The sequence below is a fragment of the Pinus tabuliformis genome, chromosome 6 (assembly GCF_031772625.1).
Source record: "Pinus tabuliformis cultivar Carrire ecotype Pingquan chromosome 6, CPIR1, whole genome shotgun sequence".
Taxonomy (NCBI): Eukaryota; Viridiplantae; Streptophyta; class Pinopsida; order Pinales; family Pinaceae; genus Pinus; species Pinus tabuliformis.
This window is the reverse complement of record NC_142292.1, coordinates 1,590,829,388-1,590,849,682: the sequence shown is the minus strand read 5'-3', so window position 1 is coordinate 1,590,849,682 and position 20,295 is coordinate 1,590,829,388.

Sequence of the window (20,295 nt, the reverse complement as noted above, 5' to 3'; positions counted from 1 at the left end):
TCAGAGTTGCAACAGGAGGCAAAGTGGGTAAGGATGCGATTTGCGATAAGATCGCATCGCAGGTGGAAAACTGATTGTTTTGCAGATGCTGTTGCTGTTCAACTGTTTACTGCTGTTGAAATTACATTCCAACAATTTTCAAACTCAAATAAAAGTAGCTTTGGATTACGTTTACAGGTTAAGAATTTGATTTACGATTTATAGAATTCAATGATTTTATGCACTTTTAGATTCATTCCATCGTCATTAAAACCTCACTTCATGATGTGTAGTTGTTGGAACGAAAGGGGCATCGGGTCGGGATCAAGAGATTCACTTAGCAAAGATCTCGACTCTACAGCTTTGGGATTTCGGGCACTCAGAATGCATCGATACAACGTCTCTTCGGGGTAGATAGATTAAAATATACCCTTGATGTCATTTGACAATTAAATAAGATTATTTAATACTTCAGTTCTCACAGAATATCAAGCCTTCATGAAACAAATGTTTTGAGAATTTCAAAGATGAAAACGGGTGGTTCTTCTGCAATTCCAGTGGTGAAAAAGAAAGAGCTGATAAAGAAGTGAGAAGCATGTTGTCATTATTCCGAGCTTCAAACATTTCGTTTCCCGGAGAAAAAGTGATGGAGGAGGCAAAGACATTCGCAACAAAGTATCTAAACCAAGTTAAGACCTTCACAACACAGTGTCTAAGCGAAGTGTTAATGCTACACGTTATAGCTCATGTCGAGCAAAGCCTTGGGAGAGAGGTAAGCTGCAAACACTTTTTTTTAATTTCTGGTTAATAGGAGGGCAGAATACTTAGAGAAGTGGTGGTGTTTAAAAATATAGTTGTTATTATCTTAATAATCCCATTAATTTTGTTTTTGTTTTAAATAGGTTATATTAAAGAATAATACTATGGATTGTCATAGTTAAACCTACCTGCTTATGCATTCGTGGGCCCTTAATTGTGAGAGCATGTCCACGAAGGTTGATGAAGCCTCTCCATTTTTCCACCCACAACCATTGTAGAGCTATCACTCTCCACAGCTTTTTTTCCATTCTCAATTTCCGTTTCTATACCAGCATCTGCAACTGTCGACTCGTCTGTCACTATTTTCCACTTTTCTCATAGGCGCACTGAATGTCTATCACTATTTTCCACCATGCTCTTCCACTTTTCTCATAGGCCGCACTAAATTTCTGATCTCGTTGCTCGGCCATTCACTGCTTTCACTGATCTTGTTGATCTCTGGACTCACTGCCATTCTCCTCCGCGGCCACGACCTTCTTCCTCAGACCAAAAATACAGAATTCCTCATCCAAAGCCCTGTACTTCTGGGCATCGTGCATCATTTTCAGGGACCTCATGTTGTTCTTTTACCCAGTTGCTTCATGTCAATTGTGCCTCTCTCAGTGATAGGTTTAGGTCAAACAAAACCTATTGGTATAGACGTTAGTATTATAGAATATTCAGAAAAGTGTTGGTTTCTAAAAAAGTTTTCATGGTTTGATTTTAAATAAGATAAATTGGAGAATAATATTAGGGGTAAAATTATTAGTTGGTATAGATATTAGGACAAAATAGGCTAAGGAACATTAAAATATTGTAAAAATTAGAAAAATAAAATAAAAAACATATCAGTGAAAATAACAAATATTGACAAAATTAAGATACCCCAAATTATCATTAAAAATAGAAAAATATTTAATAGACCAAAAATCCCAAAAATGTTTGCAACACCTATAATAAATATAAAGCCCAAAACCGCTGGACCAAGTCAAATTTACCAGAACCACTTGAAAATTGGTGTTATATAAAAATTCTTTGCATCTGCAATATTTTATATTTTATTTATTTTAATTTTATTTTATAGGTTGTACTTTCCATAATATATATATATATATATATATATATATATATATATATATATATAATAATTAAATTTATAAGTTTACATTAAATGGTTAAGGAATATTTCATCTCATATTTTTCATTTGGATAGATCTCACTTCTTAATTTAGTTTTCATGTTTTTTTTATTCTTGTTTTATGTTTTTCTTTTTCTTCTTTAATTTTGTATTTGTTATGTTAATATATTGTAAAATAAATCAAAGTCATTATTTAATGAGATCTCGTTAAAAATTAGTCAAAATAAAAATGAATATACATGATGTCATGTAAATAATTGATATAATTTGTTAACGTTGGGTACACTGCATTTAGGATCTTATTATGATTTCACATGGGTCATCATTTAACCCTCTTTCATACATTTTTAGGAGTATATTTTACAACTTTTCTTTTACTACTTGACTTTTCCTACCATTTAGGATCAAGGGGTGACACTTAGGATGATATGTGAAGGTAACTCAAAACTAATTGGGCTATGGTATAACAATTTCCTCTCAATTATTGCACATTACTTTGTTGCTAAGGTCCCTAATTACTAATTTGCATTCCCCTTTTTATTTTGAGAGATTACCTTATCCACTCACTAACCAACACATCCCTTTTTTTATGTGACTTGGTCCCTTTAGCTACTTAGCTTTTTTTTCCATCAACCTCATTCTCCCTTCTCTCTTGTTCTATTGTAGCTAGTCTAATATTTTTACACAACTAAATCTTATGCTTGTGCTTGAAATCCTTCATGGTGTCACAAAATCAGAGAGTTTATAAATAATACTAAAATTTTACTTCAAATTTGACAAGTGAGGAAAACCCACAGAGAATTTACCAACTCACTGCAATACTCACTCCTTTCAATTACATTGACTAGAAGCTAAAAATACAATTGTTCTTTCCTAGAAAGGGACTCTACATTATCACAATTGGGATTAAAATTGATCTATTTCAACCATTAAGAAATCAAATTGCTTCAAAAGAATGGATGAGTTTCATGGGATATTGCATTTGGCGATCTCCCCTAAATTTTTATTTCATGTAGAAGGTTGACATCTCTCGTCATGTTTGGACCACATTGAAGGTATTGTTTTAAAAGAAATATGAGTTGAGAGGACAATAGCTAGAGAATCATTAGATTTCATTTGATCAAAACAAATTTAAGGCCTTAAATGGATTCTTCTCTAAGTTTAAGACTTTGATGACTTAGGTAAAATCTTTGACAAAGATTGCAGAGGCGAAAATACACAGAGAATGGATTCAAAATTCTCAATGGAATGAACAAATCTTCTCATCATTCAATAAAAATTAAATAAACTACATTGGAGATAAGGAAACAAACAACAATTAATAACTGGAGAAAGTCCCAACTAAAACTCAACTAAACTTAACTAGCTAAAGTGAATCAAAAGTAACTATGACACCTGACAGACACTGAGATTAATGCTCTCAACACCCTCTCTTAATCTTAACTATTACAATTATTGGCCCTTATAATGCCCAAGTTCTTTCTTTGAAATTCAAATACATTTTTTTCTAATGGTTTTGTAAAAATATCTGCAAGTTGATCTTGCGATCCAAAAAAATCAAGAAATATATCCCCATCATTGACAAGCTCGTGAATGAAATGAAAGTGTGTGTCAATATGTTTTCTCTTTTTTGTGAAAGACATGATTTTTGGATAAATAAATGGTGGAGTTTTTATCATAGAAAATAGAAGTTGGCTCCTTTTGAACATTTGAAAGATCCTTCAATATCCTTCTCAGCCATATTGTTTGACAAGCTGTTGAAGTTGTAGCTACATACTCCTCCTTTGCAGTAGATATTGAAACAATGGGTTGTTTCGTGAAGGCCCATGAGATCAAATTTGTGCCCAAGTGAAAATCGTACCATGAGGTTCTTTTCCAATCATCTAAGCTTCATGCATAGCCATTATCTTCCTCGCCTAAAAATGAGCAATCTTCAGAATGTGTGTAGAACAAGCCATAGTCTAGTGTCCCTGCAACATATCTTAAGGTTCTTTTTACAACCTTCTAATGGGAATGCTTGGGTGATTCCATATATCTGGAAGCAAAACTAGTTGCAAACATGATGTCAAATCTAGTTGTAGTGAGATACAAGATACTACCAACTACACTTTTATACAATGCATAATCAATTGATGGTCATTCATCTTGTTTACTTAGGTTGGTACCTAGAGCAATTGGAGTGTTAGCTAGTTTTTAGTTGATCATTCTAAACTTTTGAGTATGCCAGTGGCATACTTTTGTTGACAAATAAAATTCCATTAGAAAGTTGTTGAATTTCAATTCCTAAGAAGTACTTCATGAGCCCTAGATCGATCATATCAAACTTTGTTTGCATGTCAGATTTGAACTTTTCTATCATATTACTTGTATAAAACATATCATCAACATAAAGGCAAATAATGGGAATGTTATTGTAATGAGTTTTTGTATAAAGAGTTGGATCATGGCTACTTATATGAAATCCACTTTTGATGAAGTAAGAGTCAATTCGACTCTACCAAGTTTGGGGAGGGTGTTTCAAGCCATATAAATATTTATTCAACTTATGCAAATTATGCTCCTATCATGGAACTTCAAAAATAGGGGGATCATCCACATAAACCTCTTCCTGCAATATGCCATTTAAGAAAGCATATTTTACATCAAGTTGAAAAAATTTCCATTTGTGTTGAGTTGTAGTGGCCATAATAGTTCTGACTATGTCTAACCTTGCTACTAGAGCAAAGGTTTCACCATAGTCAAAACCAAACTATAGTGAGAATGTAATGCCTCCTCCCACTTTTATCTGGCTTTACAAGCCCTCGGGTAAATGTGAAACATAGTGCCACTATGACAATACTTGACCTCCTAGCTCTAGTTAAAAAGGTGGGGCCTACAACTGATACTTTATAAAAACAACTTGACTTCCTACATGGACTACAGATCACTCAGGAGCTAAAGAAACACCCTAGGTGATCAATCCTTGAGTTGGAACTTTGTTTTAGTCACCTAGACTCCTAATCGCACCCTTGAAATTGGTTGCATGTGGTTGAAGGCCTCCAACCACACTCACAAGCCTCGCTCCATGCGGTTGTGACCTAAATTTGTCAATTCAGTGCCTGCAGTCCCGAGACCTGAGCCACAATTCTAGGCCAGCCTCCAAACCCCTGCCCAAAATTGCTGAGACTTATCAAAATGATAAATGACATAAGGAAAATCATATTCACATAAAAATTTGAAGAAGAACTTGACCTAACCAGGCCTAACCATGACAGTCATTTATTCAAACATATGGTGAACATATAAACTATAGGTTATGAATGCATATCTGATCATAGGAGTTTGAAACTTATCTGAGAATCATAAAGAAGGTCTAATTCCATCTCATAATAATTGCAATTACACTTGTTATCCCATGCATTCATTAACTAAAAAATACTTGTCATATCTTGAACAAGTCATCCCTAGAGCACATTACATGTCCATGCTTATAACCAACATATAACTAGATTATTAACCATAATAGAACAACCATCAAATCACTATAATAACCAATACAAGTGTTCATAAATCACAATAAGAAAATATCTCTTATTAACTGATGCAAAATCCAACCAAGTCAAAGACTTCCACGTACCACTCGACCATAGATTGGGTTGAACCAAACATTACTTTCATCCAATCACTCCTGTGCCATATTCCAAATATTAATGTAGGATATCAAGACATAAACAACCAAGGATTCTCATAGATTAAATAACGTCCACCCTTATGCTACCATGATCTTGCCAAAACCAGTGAAGGGATCACAAAGCCCAAAACAAGCATGGATGCCTCAAAGTTTCTTCACCATTACCTTGAGGAGTTTGTTTGTCTCCATTCACCCGTCGAGGGCTTTTTGGAGATTAAACCACCTCCACCTCAAACCCTTGATAATTTTCTTGAGACCATCTCACCTAGTTCGAAAACCTTCTCGCAATCCAAAGATCAACCAAAAATGAATCCCATCACACCATAGCTATGTAGGAAATGGCAAGGCAAGGATAAAACGAGTGTCGAACCAGATGAAACCCATGGAAATGACAACAAACGAACCAAATAAACAAATGCATGCACCATGCATTCACACCTCAACTAGGAATCACACATGCAACATATTACCTGTAAAATCCTCTTGTTGAAGTCATTGATCCAACCTTCCTTGCTTGTCCTTTTCCTTCCTTTTTCCTTCCATGTCTTTCCTTTCCTTACTTGGTTTCTCCTCTTCATTCTCTTCTCTCTCTCTGAAACTAATTCCAAATAAAAACTGACAAAAGGCTCCAAATCGATCCTTTGATGTCTTTTTATTATTGATGCCTCTAGTTTCTTCATTTTTCTTCAGTTTTTCCTCCTCATGCAAATAGGTGACACTCCATCTCCCTTTTCTCCTATTTTCCTTTATTTTCATAGATAAATGTCAATTAATGCCTCTTTTCCTTTGCCAATTTCCTTAGCAATAAATAAATTGAAAGTGATACCCTCTAGGATATTTTGCCCAACATTCAGCTTGGAATATGCGTCTCATGATTTTGGTTTTATTATTTTACCTTTATTAACCTTTATTACAAGAAATTTTAACCCGGGGTTGTTACAAACCCCTCCCCCATAGCAGAACACCACTGTCAGTGTTCTGTGACACCTATGACCAACAAGAACACTAAAGAAAAACGTACTTCCTATGGAGCTTTATAACCGAGCTTGATGCAACATTTACAATAAAAAACTGTTGAAAACCATGACCAACATGGAAAACATACCACTTATGGGAGCTTTATAACACAACTCATTATGGTATTTACAATGACAACCACATATACTTATGCACATTTTCTTCAACCAAACAATAACCATACTATCCATGGATCTTTATAAATCCAACTCGATATAATATTCATAATAAATTACACATATATATGTATGTGCATTTTCTTTAACCAGCAAATAAAAGGATACGATGCGTGCATCAAAAATAATGGAATTGAGAGGCTCACACCTCAACCCTCAAAGTAATACTAGGATTCACCTCCTTCCGAAGAATTCTAGAATCCACTGCTAAAGAAAACTTGCATCCAATGTCTAGCACTACCATCCTTGCGCTACTTGTTCCCTTGGTTGACAGTTACCGACTCATTGTTTTAAGGCAAACTCCCAATGTGTTTATGATTGCACCTAGAAATGCTAATGAACAAAATAAATTCATTCCCCTACCTTCCCTTCTCTTCTACACAATCCCTTGGGAAATCCGGTCACCCCCTTTTGTGCAGTCACTCACCTTCCAAGTTCTGCAGCATCCCCTTCTCTACTAGACAATCCATTGGGAAATCCATCCCTTGGCAAGCTTTCCTCACATTGAAAGGTCGAAAAACCAAGGCATATCCCTACCTCAAAATCATCATATTGGTCATAGCATGCTCATGGAAATAAATGGACATTAATGGGTACCAATGTCCCACAATGTCCTCATTCCTAAATGCGTTACCAACATATTGTTCCTTATGTGTGTGTGTTTGTGTGTGTATGATTATTTTTATAATTGGCTGGCCTACTCTTTTGGCACTTGGTCATAGTGATCAATCATATGGAACCATGGCCCTTATTCCTAGCCTCCTTAAGCTCCAAACTTTCTACCCCTCTGCACGATATGTATATGAATACAACAAGGATTGTATGTATGCATCTCTGTCTCTGTCTCTGTCTCTCTCTATATATATAATCTTGCGCTCGCTTATATGTGTAAATTGAATAATCAGGCCTTTAGCCGCACCTTAAGTTATCCTACCTAAGCCAATATATAATGATACCAAGGCATAGTATGTAGCCTGATTTCATATTATATTCAAATAGACATTTATTTAAACAAATATTTAGTCATTTCCTTCAAACTTAGTCCATTCAGACCATTCACCATCTCATAACAAATTTGAGATTCATGTGCCATTCTCGACTGGAAATCAACATAAAACGAGCTCAATATCTCATACAATAATTTATCCATCATTCAATGAAAACACATAGGAAAACAACATTTACTCAACATTATTTGGTCCTTAAACACCACATTAGTCATATACATGACCTTCATTAACACAATATATAGTATTATCCATTCACACAAGAATTAAAATTAACAACGAATTGTATCAATAGTTTAAATGTATGTATAACATTGATATGTACAAGAGCTTGAGGAAACACTTATCTTATAGGGTAAATATAGCAATTGAGATTCAGACTATTACTCTCCAACCAACCTTAGATTGGTTTGAACTATGGACTTTCTTGTAGCCAATCACCCCTAAGTCAAATTATAGAGCTTGAGGAGGATTTGACAAGGGATTAAACTGATACGATTAGCTGGATTAGGGACTCCAGAGGCTACACTACCTCCACCCACCAACTAGTTAGTTTCAACAATTGAAATAGGGAATCTAGAGGCCCAACACCTCCACCCACCAACTATTCAATCAATGAGCTTAAATAGAGAATCCATAGGCCCAATACCTCCTTTCGCTAGCCCAACAACAAATTACAAAGGTATGCCACCTCCACTCTCATTCAATCAATGGAATCTATAGGTTCTTCACCTCCACTGTTAGAGTAATGTCCATAGCGGCTCCACACAGGATTAGGAATATAGAATACACTGTAATGAAACCAAAAATACAAGAAAGAAAGCTCCATACCATTCCTTACCAAGAATCTAAGAAGCAAGCCTCCATGCAAGCTGTCAAGGGAAACCAACGATTAACCATCTCCACCCTCTAGCCTATCAGAGAATCTAGAGGGTAGTACTCCTCATTTGAGAGATGTCCTTCCAGATTTCAATGTTCAATTGAAACATCAATTTTCTTCTTCCTGAACAATTGCAAATTTTTTACTTTTTTTTCTCCTTCTCCCTCCCCTCTCTGTGTACCCCTCTACTATCTCCTTCACCTTTTCTTTCCTACCTCTATGACTTGTTTTCCCTGTTTATTCATGATTTTCTAGGCCAATGAGGTGATTCCACATGCCTCTTAGCTCTCCATTTCCTTCCTTTTCTTATTTTATATTATTTTCTTATTGCAATAAAAGGCCAGCTCTCAATTACAGGCTCTTGGCCAAGAATTGTCTTCTCAACAATGTGGTCATCTTCTCTTTAAATTGTTGTACCTTTGTTCTTGTTTATTATTTCAAGAGGCATGTTTTATGTCCTTATTTCTATTGAGTTAATATATATAACATGCCCCTTTTAGCACACCTACCATCCTCTCTTGGTTTTCATTTAAACAACTCATGATTCTTTCTAATCCCAAGTAGTCTCCTTTTCTAGCTCTGGAAATCTACGTTCCATTATCTCAGCCCATTTCAGTACAAAAAAATAATTATAATATTTACAATATGGGGAATTAATGAGGAGCTGTCACACTAGAATTTGTGGAACTAATGTTGCAGCTGAAAGAAATGTTAGATAAGTTTCATCAGGCTCCAATATTTCACCTCAAGGAGCCCCAGTTCTGTTTATAAAGAAGAAGGATGACACATTGTAATTGTACATTTACTATAAGTAGTTGAATAAGTCCATAGTAAAAAAAGGTACTTACTATGCAAAGTTGATGACCTATTCGATTAGTTGAGAGGGGCCAAAATTTTCTTTGAGATAAATTCAAGATATGGTTACCATTAGGTAAAAATTAAAGACAAATGAATCCACAAGAAAATATCTGTGGTGGTGCCATTTGGGTTCACAAATGCCCCAACCACATTTATGTGGATGATGAACAATATCCCTAGCCTACACTTAGATAGATTTGTATTTGTTTTTGTAGATGACATCCTAGTTTACTAAAAAACCAGAGAAGAACATGAAGAGAATTTGACTCAATGTTTTAATTGTTGTGGAAACACAAGTTGTGTGCAAAGCTTATAAAATGTGATTTCTTCAAATCACAATTTTAATGCTTGGGGCATGTCATTTCTACTATTTTTTTCAAATGTGGTCAAAATACACCTTGAATAGGTCAAATCACTGAGATGACGATTGATCATTGCATGGTTTCCTATTTTTGAGAGGACCAAAATTGACCTAAATATCACCTTATTTGGACAAGCGAAAGCTGAGTTTTGAATTATTTCATTTATATATGTATTATGGAATGGGTCAGCCGTAACCACATGTGTAACTGCTTAGGTCGGCCTCAACCCGAAGTAGACCCTCAGGAAATCCTATAAATAGAAGAGATATCAAGCTCATTTGGAAAAATTGATCAAGCCATCTTCTCTTCTCTTATTGTCTTGGTTCGCCCAGGTTTGTCGGAGGAAAGTTTGCATAAGGGTCCACAATCTCAGGGTCAAAGCTCGCACTCATTTAGGGTTTTCCAGTTCCTAGACACTGGCACAGAAATTGACATTTGAGTCCCTAGATGCTAGCACAAAAACTTATGAGAGCATCTAGAGACCCATATACACTGGTACAGAATCTTATGAGAGCATCCAACATTTCTTAGGCAGATCTGAAGGCATTGGTCCACAGACACTTGCACAAAGTGGTCATAAGAGCATCCAAGCCATCTCAGATGCATGCATAGATATTGGAAGAGAGATTCCAAGGGTTTTGAAGCATATCTAGTGAATTCAATCTTGGACGCATGCAAATAATGGTCTGGGAGTGCCCGGGCTTCTGTAGATGCTGTCATTCAATTCACAAAGAGTTCCTAGATCTACTATAGATTCTCACACAACTCCTCCTACTTGTGTTGAGGACTCAAAGATGAGATTTCAGTATTTCGAAGACTCCACACAGTGCTCAACAATGTTCGGCATAGTGAGAGTAGTACCCAGTAGTTGTCTATAGTCAGTGACAACATATTACAGTCATTAGAATCATGGTTTTGTTTTTAAGCATGATTAGATCTGTTTCATGGATATCATAGCTGTTTTGTTGCATAGATAAAGTTATGGATCATTGTACTCTCTTTTGTTGAATCATTTGGTGATGATATAAGAAGAAGAATATTTGCAAGGGTTTTCCCTATAGTTGGTTTTTCCCTGGTCTCGGGCCAATCTTGGTGTCTCTATGTGTGTGCATGATTTTCTCCTATTGTTCCTTTATGTTTCGTTGCATTGATGATGATGATGTTGTTCTTTCTATATAATTGCATATGTTGATGGATAATAGTGTAGATCTGAATAATGTAATGATGATATGGGGTGAGCTTAATGTATTAATGATGAAATGAAAATTTCAAAGCAAAGAACAATGTAGCCTTATGAAAAATTAACATGGAATCAGAGATGGGCTGAAGAAAAGCCATGGAGATCACCGTGATGATGACAACTTTTATGGAAGCAAGAAGAGGATGGTGGAGACCCAAAATAATTGTAGGGTTTGAATAAAACCAAAAACAACTTGATTATTAGGGTTTGAATAAAACCCTAAGAAACTTGATTATTAGGGTTTGATGGATTCTATGAAGTTAGGGTTGGAGAGAAACCCTATTTTATGGAAACGATATGAGATATGAAACATAGTATGGTAAATGTGACAACACTCAAGTACTTGTGGGAGATTTGATGAAGCCCTAGATGGGATAATCCCTAGTAGGTCTGTTTGGACAACTGAAGGAAACATTGATATATGGACCATTGACATTGATGGCTCTTGAATATTGGTTCAAGAGGGAGAGGATCACCTCTCATTATAGATAAATATTTTTTGACTTATGATGCCTCTCACTTGTGTCTAGATTTATAGATCATATGATTATGTTGATTGATTATACTTCTTGAATATGTATTTGAGTATATGGATGTTTCTCACCTCCTCAATGAGATGTGATAAGTGGATCCCTCTTGAGGATCATTTGAGATGCAGGAAGAATGACTAGATCTGGAAGGAGGTAAATAGGTACTTGATGAAAAGGTGACAAGAACTACAAGCTGCTTATAAAAAGGTGCACGTGTATTTGAATACCACAAGGTATGCATGGTATGTTGTATGTCAACTATAACTTTGGATGGCTCGGTAAGCCCTAAAGTATGATGAGAATGTATATTTCTCTGGTGGCCCATACATGCATATGAATGTAACTTGGATTTATGTTTCATATGATGAAATGATGCACCTAGTGTTGAACATTTTGATCCTATTAAATTCTATGAGGCTATCTAATGTTGACACATTGATACACTTGATGATTGGCTAACATCCATCCATTGGACATCTTGATCCTATAAAGAAGGCTAGCACCTTGGCTCTAGTAGATGATACTCTTGATACTTTTCATTCATGGGTCACGTTGGATTTCACATATAAGGATAACTCTTTGACTCCTATACATGGGTCTGCTAATAATGCTTATGATAAGCATGATGAAAGCATAAGGAAAGATCGATTGACACTCTCTTTATTTTGATGAAGTTTTATTGAATGACCTTGATCTTATGCATAATGAAGAGCATGGTAACCTTGATGTTAGAGGTATAAGTATAAGATTGATATCTAGATATCTTACTAACTATCGCATATCTGATTGTCCTTACTTGATGGAGTGACTGGATAGAAAGTGTCATTGTGTTCATCATCTCTGAGATATGATGTTGCATCTATATGATACTTTGAGTCTAACCTTTGATAAAATACTAATGTCATGATGTTGATAGCCATGATAGATATATGTTTATGATCTAATAAATATGTTGTTGCTTGACTCTAACAAAGACATGATGATGACATGAATAAAGATGAATGAAGTGGATTCGCAGTCAGAGGGAGAATCTATTCTAAAAGCTCTTACTTACACAACTATTCGCATTTTGTACTGTTGAAGTATGAATTATGTGCATTTGACATTATTGAATTGTAGCAACTCTCATATTTGAAGCCCATACAAAATTTAGGGTTTCTGCTCCGGACGCAATCACAAAACTCAGAAATCTCTTCCTTGGATGCATGCATGCTAAGGACCGGTGAGCGTCCAGGAAGCTAAAGATGCTCCCATGCTAACTTGAATAGAGCATCCAAGGGTTTGACTACATTTGACCATAATTCTAAGCTTTCTGAAGTTGTTTGAATTCTGAATCAAGGTGTCTCTTATAGATTCTTCCACTGTAATCTAATTTATGAAAATGTTGGGTTAAATTGTTGATCAATGTGCATGAAATCAGATGTTCACTTGGGAGATGCTAGTCCTACAGATGTGTGGAATATAACAGCAAGATGTGTAGGTAGGAAAAGATCAAATCTTTTCCATAATATGAACATGCGGACTGAACTTGTGTTTGTAGGTGATCGAGACATACATATATATATGTCACTATCTTTGTGCTACAAGAGGTTGGCATGATTTGGCTTATTGATATATATGAAAAATGTTTTGTCATGATGCTTGACAATAACTTTGAATTGATGATTGATAGATGCTTTGACTATAGATCTACTTATTAAAGCGAATTTGGACTTGACGTGATGACTAATGATCTAATTTAACGATTATTGATTTGCCCTAATTTCTATGATATGTGGGCATAATGACTTATTTGCATATTCAGAAAAATGATTTTGTATTGGCCTCCTCGTTCCTAGAACAATGGTTGAAGTATTGATAGCTATGATTCAACGTGAACATGGAACATGCATGACTTATCCTTGTTGTATGCATTTGTGTCTAGTGACAAACATGACTTATGTTATTATTATGACTTGATAAAGTTTCGATTGATATTTCATACCTGATTATAACTTGTTGGCATGATGAAGTCATGATTGGATATGAGCTCCACCTGTCTCCTGGTTGAAAGTATTGATACTGTGATAATAATGACTTTGATAATGGTCATGATCTTACTTCTGAGCTTTGATAAGATACTTTGCTGATGTGATTGTACAAAATTGATTTATGTAAGGCTAATTATGATGGCTTAGCAAGACATTATGCTTAGAGCATTTCATGAAGCAAGCTCCCCGATCCGGATATATCTATATTTCACAGTTATTTGATGAAGTCATGATGATGATTTCCAAGGTATGGTTTTGATTTTGATTATGGTTTTAGTTTTATATCGTGATGATCTACTCTTGATACGTGATGAGCCTTTGATGATTTAAATAAGAGGGAGATACCTTCTTAAGCTCGAAATGATGTATCATGGCATGTTGAATCAATTTCTAGAATTTGGGAAAGAAATTCCATATTGCAAAGCTATTGGAAAAATGGTTTTGAATAATGGAAATGAAAATGCTTGGACACTCCTATTTGAAGTTAAAAATATTGTTGAAAGTAACATGGCATCCGGGAGTTGTTTGAAGCATTGATGTTCTATTTTGAACATACATCTGTATATGTATGCTGTGCATAGAACCATGAATAAGTTCATGATTGAGATGCTTCATTCATGTAGAGTTTCCACCAAGCATGCTATGAAATATTTGCATGAGGTGTTCTATTTTTTAGGAAGAGATATTTCTCCTATGATACGTGACTGCATGGATGTATTACTAATATTTGAGATTATTGTTGTTAAGCACATTTGGATGTTGCTTTAGTATGCGATCTACCATGATATCTTGTATGAGAGGTCCATAGCATGACAAAGGTTTAACATGATGTTGCTAGCATGGTTAGTTGTGAGGTAGGATGAATAATCTCCTTAGAGAGTTGTATGAGCATGATCTGGATATGACATGGATACATTGTGAGATTTGATTGGCAAAAAATCCCATATTTATAGTTGGGAGCTAAAGGGGGAGGTGCATCCACCTCATTCCCACCAAGATCATTTAAATATGTTCTAAAACCAAGGCATCCTTCGCTAAACCCTAAATATCTCTCCGGAGCTACATTTGTGGTGGAGTAGTTAGGTAAAACCCCTTCCCTTGAGGTAAAAAATACTATGTGTGGTTTCCTAGCTACAAATTATGAACAAAAAGTGCTTATTTTTCATTTCAATGGTTTTTGGCCTTCTTCATTATATCTCAAGGAGTTGGTTCACCAGAACTGGGATCTAGATGTCGCAATACATTTCTACTCAAAAGATTTTTGTTATGAAACCATCTCACAAAAATATAGAAAATAGTGATAAATGACTTAGAATTCAGCCTCTTCGAGGGGGAAACCTCCTTTACATTACAAAAATGAAAAATTCTTGGATGATGCAAATGAAAATGCCTCCTTTCTATATATAGGCGCCTAAAGGGTCATAATATAATCAGAGCCGACATAACAATAATAATGTAAGGGCACAACAATAACAATAGTGGGCTTCAATGGGGCACAAAAATAATAATATGGGAACTACATAGGCACAAAAATACAATAAGGGGGTTGCAATAATAACAATAAGGGGCTACAATAGTAGTATAGGGGCCTAACATGCCCCTCTCCTTCAAAACTAATTGTCCTCAAAGCTTGAGTAGTTCTGGATGCTTCTGTATAAAAATAATCATCCTTCCCTGTGGAATCTTCAACGGCTCAGTTCTTCCACTTGATGAGATACTTTGAAATTGATTGATTTCAATACTGTCAATTTCTTATTTCTGTGACTGCTTCAGGTTCCAATATGATTTTTCCTTCCTTGTTAAGTTCTGGCAATATTGTTTTTACTGGGATCTTTTGCAACTTTTGAATGAGTGCCCACCCTACTTCGTCATTCTTCCATTCATCCCTTGCTTCATTTACCCAATCTGGATGGATAATAGAAATGGCACAAAACAATGCTTCCACATTCTCATCCTTTCTTAAGAGTGCATCTGCAACAATATTTTTCTTCCCTTTTTTGTAGATGATTTCAAAGTCATAACCCAACATCTTTGTGACCCATTATTGTTGTTCTTCTAAGGATAATCTTTGTTCTAAAAAGTATTTAAGACTATCATGATCCATTTTTACCTTGAAATGTCTTCCCATTAGGTAAGGTTGCAATTTCTTAAGTGCATGTAATATTGCCAACATTTCCTTCTCATAAATAGATTTCTTGAGATGTAGTCGTAAAAATACCCAATTTCCTACATCAAAATTTCTTTCACTGCGATGTTGATCTTCTTGTTGTTTCATTCGATTCTGCACCAAAGTGGCATTATACTTTAAAAGTTGGAGAACTTGTTGTTGATGCTCGATGTGATCTTTCACTTCTTGAACATTTTTCTTCTTGATATGTCCTTCTACCTTGATAGTTTGAGGAGTGGTAATTCTAGCCAATGCACTACAAGATATGCTCGGATTCATTTCTTCTTTCTCGATGTGATCTTTCACTTCTTGAACATTCTTCTTCTTGATATTTCATTCTATCTTGAGAGTTTGAGGAGTGGTAATTCTTGCCAATGCTTTACATGATATGGTCGGATTCATTTCTTCTTTCTCTGGGGTTGTTTCTTGGTGTACATCCTCTTCTTTTGATGTTTTTTGATCCCTTTCTTCCTTCTCTTCATAATCTATGTTAAATAATTTCTTCTCAGAACACTTATGGCCTTTAGTGTATTTTCTATCACAATTGTAACAAAGCCCTTTTTCTCTTTTTTCTTCCAATTGTTGTGGTGTAGACCTTGTAGGTTGTGGAAGGCTAGGAGAAAAAACACTTCCATAATTATAGTCGTGAGTGGTGGTATTCCTTGTTTCCATAATTTCACTTTCAATTTTTCTTGCTAACCTGAATGCCTTTTCCAATGAATCAGGTTCCCAGAGATGAACCTCATGTTGAATGTTATCATTTAAAGTCCCTATGAAGATATCAATCCTTTTCTTCTTTGAAATATCATTTACCCTTATATTCAATTTTTGAAAGTCCTCAATGTGCTCTGCCATTGAACCCTTTTGTTTGAAATTTATTAATTGGCTAAAGAAGGTGTTTCTCTTTGTATCCTCATAATGTGCTATCATTTCCTCCATGAAAATTGACCACGTCGCAAGTGGTTTACGACAATAAAAGCCTTCATACCATAAAAATTGATCCAGTTCTAAATATAAAGATGCAATACGTACCTTTTGTAATAGTTGCACCTCATGTAGATCAAAATATTGCTCCATCTGTAGTATCCAATTCAATGGATCCTTGTCATCAAACTTCCTCATATCGCCTTTTCTTGATTTTAGAAGCTCAATATTGAAATGACTGTAACTCTATAATTTCATATCTCCAAGTTCTAAAATTGCATCCTGTAGTAGCCCTCTGAGTCCTCTTTCTAACCCCACAAGTCTGATCAAGATTGGATTCTGCAAGGAAAAATTATGTCAAATATCCCACGATGACCTGATTATAGATTAGTTCAGTAGAACGAACTTGTACGAAGTTCCATGTGTCACTATTTCAACCTTAGGACTTGAAACCGATACACATAAATTTCAATGTGAGGCTCAAAGATAAAGTTATGGAAATTTTCCCAAGGTCACCTATTTGGGATGTAATTCAGGAGCTTGTAGAAACCCCAAATGTCTTCGATTGTATCTTCGAAAATATAACAAAATAAGATCTGAAATTCAGGCCCGAGCTTCACCAAGTCATCGACTCAAATGGGTTTTAATTTCAGAGTTTGAAACTTCTTAGAAAAAAATTATAGCGAAAATTCCACAATGACCTATTTGAGATGGAATTCTGGAGCTTGCAAAAACCCTAACTTCCTCAGATGATATCTCCAAAAATATAGCGAGACAAGATCTAAAATTTGGACCTGAGGTTCATTGAGATTTCGTCTAAAATGGGTTTGTTTGTTAACTTTTGAAATGTCACAGAGAAAAAATTTATAGCGAAACTTCCACGATGACCTATTTGGAGAAACAAAACCCTTGAATCCAAAGCTCCTATACCAAATGTTATGAAACTAGCTCACAAAAAGATAGAAAAGAGAGATAAACAACTTAGAATTCAGCGTCTTCTAGGGGAAACCTCCTTTACATTACATAAATGAACAATTCTTGGATGATACAAATGATGAGACCTCCTTTCTATATATAGGAGTCTAAGGGGTCATAATATAATTAGAGCTGACATAACAATAATAACGTAAGGGCACAATAATAACAATAGTGGGTGTCTATGGGGCACAATAATAACAATATGGGGACTACATGGGCACAACAATATAATAAGGGGGTTGTACTAATAACAATAAGGGGTTACACTAGTAGTATATGGACCTAACAATTTTTTTATTGATACTTTTAAGAAGTTAGAGGACTGACATAAGGTTTTTGATCAGGGACCATGGTTTTGGGGTCAATTTGATCTCTCCCTTCATCCTTGGTTTAAAATTTTTAATCCTCTATCTATGTCAAATATTTCAACTCTAGTACGAGTGAAGTTTCCCAATTTTCCCATCTATATGATACATCTCGATATCTTAGAAGATTTGGGAAATTTGTTAGGCTGCTTCATCAAAATTGAGTTGGAAAGGATTATGAAAGGAATTCATGCATTTTTTTTTTATTTGTGTTGAAGTGGACCTTATAAAAGGATTTCTAGAGAAATCCTCCTTAAATGGGGAAATAGGGTTTATTCCCAACAGGTGGATTACGAAAATTTGACTTTTTGCTGTAGATCTTATCAGTAGCCCAGACACCTACAAAAAATTTTCCCATATTCACAAGGCACCTCTTTGCACCTTGAATCCAAGTAGAAAAATTGTGGATTGCAATGTCCAAAATCACCCAATGGTTCTAAGTCCATTATGGCTCACATGTTGATTAATTATCAGAAACAGAAGACTCCTACTACCATCATTGCTCTTGCAGCCCCAACTCAAACTCATGATATTCCATGTCAACCTTCAGGGGAGGATGCTCACCCATCAATTTGTATGGGCCAAAATTCAACCATAATTTTGGCATTTGTAAAGAGTGGGCAAAAAAACACCCATGAATTATACCTTTCAGATAGTGACAATGAGCCCACAAATATGGATGAGCACTTGGCAATGGAAACATCTCATGGAAAGGAAGTGGTTGTATAAGACAATCTCTCAGATTAGATAGACGTTTGAAAGAGGAAAGGAAAGAAAGATAAGCTAATGTATAATCCTTGAGCCTAAATCTAAAAAAGAGAAATGTAATGTTGTGTAATGTGATTAGGATTAATTATTACTGTTATTAAAAATAATATAAAATGTTTGTTAAAAAATGTTTAGAAATGATTAAAATTGTAAATTTAAATCTTTGGCTTATACAATTTAAATATTATAAATTATCTAAACATAAATTCAAATTCTTGAGACTATTAGTGGATTTATAGTTGTTAAAAATTGTTTAGAAATGATTAAAATTGTAGATTTAAATCTTTGGCTTGTACCATTTAAATATTATAAATTCACTAAATATAAATTCTTGAAATTCTTAGTGTACTTATAGATTAGGTGAAATCAAACTATAAAAAATAATTATATTTTATTTAGCTAAAAATTGTTTATATTTATTTAGTTAGAAATTACAGGGGAGTTTTAAGGTTGACCTGTTTCGAACCATTTATTATGATTTATTATCAATACAGAGATAAATAGTTTGAATAGTTTGAGGAGAAAAAAAAATAAATACAATAAAAATGCAACAATTAAATTACAACTGACATAAAATAAATAATAAAATATATAAATAAAACTTTAGAAAATAAAAATCCCTAAAATAAAAAATGTGAAAATTCATAAACCAAGAATTAGCTATAAAAAGACCCGGAACTAAAATTGAAAGCTAATAATAATAAATAAAATCAGAACTAAAACTTTAAAAACATAAATTTATAAATTAAAGAATTCCAAATTTATAATTATGGAACTCAATTAATAAAACCATAAAAATTAAAAATTAATTTGATTATGAAATAATTTAATAAAAATAAAAATTTAGAGAAAGATTTCGGCGAAAATCACATGGGATGTCATTTGTCGACGCTTTTCGAACCAACCAGTGTGGTTCATCGTCAGGACAAGTCGAAACGTGTCGACAAATGACATTCCATGTGATTTTCGCCGAAATCTTTCTCTAACTTAATATGGATCACAGAAGCCTAAACTCTATTAAAAATAAAAATTGTTTGAATGTAAAATAATTGAACAAGAATAAGAAAATCAAAATAAATATGTCTGTGAATTTTTTTTTATAAAAAAATAATAAAAATATATATATAATTATGACTTTAAAAACAAATTTATAAATTATTAAAAATCTAAATTAATTTAGGAATTATAAAAAAATAATAAAAAAAATATATAATTATGACTTTAAAAACAAATTTATAAATTATTAAAAATATAATTTAATTTAATGCATAAATTAATTTATAAATGAGAATTAAAAGAAATAAAAAGAATTATGCCTCAACTCATTTTTATTTTATTAGGTGAATTGGGTAATTATTTGTTTATTTAATATTTATTTTAATTTTTTAATTTTGTGGATTTTTTCTTT